This window comes from Buceros rhinoceros, unplaced genomic scaffold, assembly GCF_000710305.1.
Source record: "Buceros rhinoceros silvestris isolate BGI_N320 unplaced genomic scaffold, ASM71030v1 scaffold639, whole genome shotgun sequence".
Classification (NCBI taxonomy): Eukaryota; Metazoa; Chordata; class Aves; order Bucerotiformes; family Bucerotidae; genus Buceros; species Buceros rhinoceros.
Genome location: NW_010429537.1, coordinates 6,105 through 12,443, shown reverse-complemented (window position 1 = coordinate 12,443; position 6,339 = coordinate 6,105). Strand labels below are relative to the sequence as shown.

Here is a 6,339-nt window from a genome sequence, read left to right as displayed (position 1 = left end):
CCACAGACATTTTCACATCTGTCAACGGCTGGCCGAGGGGAGCCAGGTCTGATAACGATAATACCCTTCCCTATCCCACCAGAGATAGGGGAAGAGAGAAAAGAACTCGTGAGACCTCTAAAATGCTTTTCGGAAAACTGAAACAAACTTTAATAACACTACAAACAAATATATATTAAATACAAAGGTAAACCAGTGAGATATTGAGGGGTTTGCGAAAGCGAGGGTTAACCCACGGTCGGTAGCAAAAGCGAAACCCGATCTGCGGCGGTGATCCGAGATGGTGGCGGCCACGTGGTGACTGGAACACAGAAACCCGCGCAGTTATAAATTACCCAGCAGTGCAAGATAAAGTAGAATTGGCACAACCCTACCAGTCTCTATCGTGAGTTGAGGCAAAAGCAAAAGCAAACAGCTCTCGGGCGCGTGAGGGGTCCAGTCCCACACGGCGCGTGGCTCGGCGGGCAGAAAGGCTCCGGCGGATGGCGGCAAGGGGGATTTACCCGGCTCAGCAGCAGCGGCATGGCTTTTCGCCGCGAGAGCGGCGAAACGCAGCAGGGGGCAGGCAGCAAGCAGGCAGGCAGGCAGGCAGGAGAAAAGAGCCGAGCCAAAAGCAGGCAAGTCCGTGGGGGGAGCTGCTGCTTAGAGGCGCACGGCACGATCACTGTAGCTGGGTAGCGTGGCCAAGCCAGGCCGGCCCGTGAGAGATGTTGCCCTCGGCCCCGTCCGGTGCGGAAGAGCTGGGAGGACTGGTCACGCGGCTGCTTCTTAAAGTGCCGGCACCCGGAAAACGAAAATGGGAAGAAGCCCACCAGAACTTTTAACCCATTGATGTTGCATTTATATGTACATGGCAGGGAATACCTGATTGGTCAGTTTATAACAAAGCTTCCAAAACAGGGGAAGTTTTGGCAAACCAGGACAACATCTTACTATTCTTTTGGGACAGATCTGTAAAATGAGCTTTTCTTGTCATAAATTTAGGTCATCACAATTTTGTTTGTTTGGGGTTTTTTTTTCCTCTTCCCTCAGGTGTCTCTCTCTGCATGAAAAGGTTGCTGAGCTTTGCTTCAGGAATAATTAAACATATTGTTCTGTATACTGTTTGAATAATCATAGGATAGAATTAATTTTTTTCCTCATATGTTTGCCTTTAAGTAAAAAAACAAACACAAAAAACCCGTAAAAGAAGGAAAGGGAATGAGGGAATATAAGCTTGAAAGATGCATTTGCAAATAAACTTTGGAAAGACCCATACAATCATATGAGCAAGGAAAGGAATCACAGTAATCTTATAACAAAAATCAGTCCTTAAAAAATTAATAGTAGCATGATGAGCAGGGTCAAAGAGAGGATGTAGCAGCAGCAGTTGTTAAAGAAAGTGCGAAGGAGAAGAATGCTGAAGAAAATGACCAAGAAAGGAAACTTTCTTGGTGAAAGTCTCAGACCATCTTGGTAAAAAGGAAGGAAAAGCTGAAGAAAGAGAGAGAGAAAGTGAGGTGAGAAACCACTAAAAACAGGTCACTGGTACCTGTTGTCACTGACAGTGTGAACAGAGAATTGAAAACGTCCTCAGAAGTCCTTCCTGTGGAAGAAGAATTGGAGTCAAGAGAAGTGTAAAATAGATGACAAAGTGGAAATATCCTCTGAGGAGAAACTTGAACAGGATCTTTGGCAATTGAAATTTCTAGTGAACAGCTTAAAGAATTTGAAGGAAGAGAAAGAAATAAACCTACTCCACTGGGGAAAGAAACGTTTGATGAAAAGGCAGAGGAAGCAGAATTGAAAATGCCATCCACAGTAAAAGACATCGCACAAGGAGAAGCTCCAGGTAGAATCACAGAGAAGAAAGAAAACAAAAAACATTAGACAACTGACTCCTGGTTCTCCTGGATTTAAGTCGTTTTCCACTCTGGAATGTCCAGTTGACACAGAGGATGATCACCAGTCAATCAAACCCACTGATGAAGGACTACAGGGAAAAAGCAGCATAGTCCTGACCGATATTATCAAACCAGATGAAATAACCATGGAAATAACTCCTGAAGAGGCAGCTGGAAAGGAGGCCTCCAGAAGGTATCATAAATGAAGTCGAATTGAAATAAAATTACCTTCTCAAGAAAAAAATAAACTATAAGGCAGTCCTTTAAAGAAACTCTTTATGGGTACTGGATTTAAAAACTGTCTGGAAAGAAGCATGAAGGCAAAAGAGAAGAATCTGTGTTAGGGGAACAGGGTGAACCAATTTAGCACTTATCAGATTCCCCAGATAGCCCAGAGGAACACAAGGGGAAGAGTTCTGCTTCTTCTCCTGAGAAGATGTATGAAAACCTTCTTTTGAAAAAATCTATAGATGGATTGCAGGTCATTGAAAATGAAGATGGTGCAATTTCAGATATGGAGTGAAAAAGATGAAGTGTTACATCCTGGGCATCATTTAAAAATATGGTGAGTCCCAAGAAACATTCAGAAGACCTCTGAAAATAATAAAGAAGAAAAAAAATGGTAAGACAAAGAGCATTGCAGTGTCTGCAACTGAAAACATCATTGATGAAAATCAGAGGGAATTAAAACAAAAAGTGATGGACCAGAAAACAGAGAAAACCATAGAAGAGCACAAAAGAAAAGTTGACACTTCTGTGCCCTGGGAAGATTTTAATATGTATGCTATTCCAAAAAAAGAGCCAGGAAATACCATGGTCTGAAGGAGAAGCTGAACATAAGCTTGGTCAAGAAAGCCAAAAAGAAGAGTTTGGACAGAGCAAAGAAACAGTACCAGATGCAATTCCTACTATTCTCAGGACAGCAACTGAGGACAAGGGAATTCTTCCTCAGGACAAGCTGTAAGACCATCCAATGGTGAAGGTATTTCAACATGAGAATCTTATAAAAGATTAGTCCCTCCAAGGATATCCAAAACCAGAACTGAAGAGAGAACTGATACTGTGGTATCCAGCCTGGAGCATTCAACATCAGATGGTGAGCCTGGAAAAGATGAATCATGGGTTCCATTTAGAAAACTGATGCCTGGGCATAGGAAGAAAAAGTCAGATGGAAAGCCAGAACCAAGTCATCTGAAACAAGCAAGAGAACGCATGGCAGAAACAACTGAAGAAGATTCAGATAATCCAGCTGTTGTACCTTTATCTGAATATGAAGCCGCAGAGCAGAAGAAAATTGAATCCCAACAAATGAAAGGTGCTGAAGTGCTAGGAGAACAAACCTCAGAGGAAGAGAGAGCAAAAAGCTTAGAGGAGACCCTAAGAAATGAGCAGGCACATGAATGGCTGGTACATGCAGTTACTGTTACCATTGTGGAAGGGGAAAAGGTGATTACCAGTATTGAAGAAAGGTCACCATCTTGGATGTCTTCTGCTCTGACAGAGTGCATTGAGCAGGTAAAAGAAGAGGAAGAGAAGGAAACAGAAAACATTTGAATTAGATGTTATTGTGGAATAAGCAGTGGTAGCAGTGCCAGAGAAAAGAAAGAATGTAAGTGATGACGCCACAGTAAGTGAGCTAGAGCTAACCTCAGAAACACCAACAGCTCTGGAGGAGACAGAAGCAGCTTCCTGAGCTGAAAATGGAAGTACTGTCCTGACTAATGTGAGTTCTGAGAAATGTGAATCACCAAGCAGCTTAGCTGAAGAAGAAACTGGAAAAAGAACAAGAACTTGTAGAAACCTTCAACTGTCAAGACTTTCAGAAAGAATGTAACAAAAAATGAGTAATCGATGGAAAGAGCCAAAGAAGTATTTGAATCTGGAAATCGGGAAGCTGTGAAAGATGATGAATAGTTTTCTTCTTTTGTCCTTTTCCATGGCCGGAGCAGACATTGTCTATGCAGGTGTCCTTAATTCCCATAACATTAATACTCCCTTCCAGCATTCCTTTCCGATCCACTCTTCTTTACGCCGGGTCTTAGTCCACATTCCGTGTCTGGCCTCCTCCTCCCCTGGCCCTTATGTCCTCGTCAACACAACTGAAGAGTCTGTGGGGACCTTAGAAGTTGTTGCCATTTCCTGAAACATACAACAAAGAACGCAAGGTCATGAAATATTGGATCAGTACGATTGAGGGTTTCCTACAGAAAATATAATTTAAATTCTAGCACTGTTTTGTTCTCTCCCTTCAGTCCTAAAGTCCTGTACACAGGTTTACTAGTTAACTAGTATTGCTTAATTGTCTGCAATTAATCCCTGTTCATGACAACCCAGCTAAACATCATCCTTCCTTCTCCAGAATTGTTGCAGCTTATACCTCCAAATAAAATTAGTGGAAAAGCACTCAAGGTCTGCTCATTGGGGTCAGTGAAAAAAGCAATGTCCCGAATGACCTTTTGCCTTTCTCCTCCCGTAAAGCAAGCTTCCCAGGCTTTCACTTTACCTCTGTCAGTGGTCTCATAAGTGCTTTACTTTGCTTACACTGAGCTGTGTAAGCGGAAAAATGATACAGATTGGCCCTGGATGAGGTTCAATAAGGCCAAGTGTCACAACAACGTGCTGGTCCCTGCGCTCAGGTCACAACAACCCCCTGCAATGCTACAGGCTGGGAGAAGACTGGCTGGAAGGCTGCACAGCAGAAAAGGACCTGGAGGGGTTCATCGACAGCCCCAGGAATACAAGCCAGCAGTGTGCCCAGGTGGCCAAGAAGGCCAATGGCATCCCGGCTTGTACCAGAAGTAGTGTGGCTAACAGGAGTAGGGAAGTGATTCTCCCCCTGTACGCAGCACTGGTGAGGCCGCACCTTAAGTACTGTGTCCAGTTTTGGGCCCCTCACTCCAAGAAGGAAATTGAGGTGCTGGAGTGTGTCCAGAGAAGGGCAAGGAGTCAGGTGAAGTGTTTAGAGAACAAGTCCTGTGAGGAGTCGCTAAGGGAACCGAGGTTGTTTAGTCTGGAGGAGTCTCAGGGGAGACCTTATCACTCTTTAGAGCTCCCTGAAAGGAGGTTGTAGTGAGGTGGGGGTCAGCCTCTTCTCCCAAGTAACAAGAGATAGGATGAGAAAAACAGCCTCAAGTTGTTCCAGGGGAGGTTTAGGTTGGATATTACAAAAACTATCTTTACAGAAAGGGTTGTGAAGCACTGGAACAGGTTGCCCAGGGAGGTGGTTGAGTCCCCATCCCTGTAAGTATTTAAAAGGCATAGATGTGGTGCTGAGGGCCATGGTTTAGGGACCTTGGCAGTGGAGTGTGAATGGTTGGATTTGGTGATCTTAAAGGTTTCTTCCAACCAAAACAATTCTGTGATCATAAACCAGCCATTTCCAGCACCGCTCAGACATAGAGGGGCACAGCAGCCAGGCTGCAGTCCTCTTCACCTCTGTCTCAAATATTTGCAACTAGCCTATGCCAAGGAGAGAAGCTAGAACACAACATAGAGAATTATAAAGGTAAATATTTATTCATGTGCATGAGGTGTCCCAGCCAAATTGGGGCACCCTGAATGTGATTTTACACATTCTTATACCCTTCACACATTCAGGTACCACACAATTTAACTCATCATTAACACCCACGCCACTGATTACCAAGCATAGTAAAACTGTAAAGCAACTATATATTTTTTCAGCATTCTTGCTGATTTTCTATTGATCCAGATGTCCCTGGAGTCAGTCTTGCTATGATTACTTATCTATGATGTCAGACAATGTTGGAAGGGTTTCAAAGACACATCAGGGGGGCCAGGATTCTAGCCTTATATTGGTTGTCCTGGGGTGTCTATTATCCTTCATAGACAGCTCTAAGCTTCCAAGAAACAAAGTCCTTATTTCCAGGGCCTGGCTGTCCTTTAATTTTACTTAAGCATGAACAATACTGAAGTCTCCAGAAAAATTCCCACCTCATTACATACAGCATATAATATGAACTGATATGTCTATATATATTAAGGTTAATACATTTTCATACTCTAGAAACTAACTGAAACAACACTTAGGGAAGAGAATTTTCGTAACGTCTCCCCGGCGCGCTGCGGCTGCGGGCAGGCAGCGGGGAGGCACTTGTGCTCGCTGCCCTCCTCAGCGAGCTGCAGTTCCAGCTCCTCCTTTACTCTCGTGCCAGCACAGGAGATGGGCCCCGTTTGTCACCCCTTGGCGAGGCTAAACCGCCCTGGCCCCCCGCACCCACGCCCAGCGCCTTTACGGGAGCCAGTGTCACAGCCCCCCGAGGACCAGTGGCTACGAGACACATGCACCGACCAGAAGTCATGAGGCTGGCTTTACACCTTGCTCTTTACAGGCTCTAGTTTTTAAACAAAACGCAGCTGCCCGACACCCCCGGAGCGACAACCCGGCTGGGGAAACCTGTTCTCCCCCATGGGCCGCCACCGGGGCCACAGCTGG

At 44.7% G+C, this 6,339-nt stretch overlaps 1 pseudogene; it reads left to right on the top strand.

The window, feature by feature from the left end:
- The first annotated feature begins 522 nt into the window (after positions 1 to 522).
- LOC104499182 lies at positions 523 to 3,576 on the top strand (annotated as a pseudogene).
- The last annotated feature ends 2,763 nt before the right edge of the window (positions 3,577 to 6,339 follow it).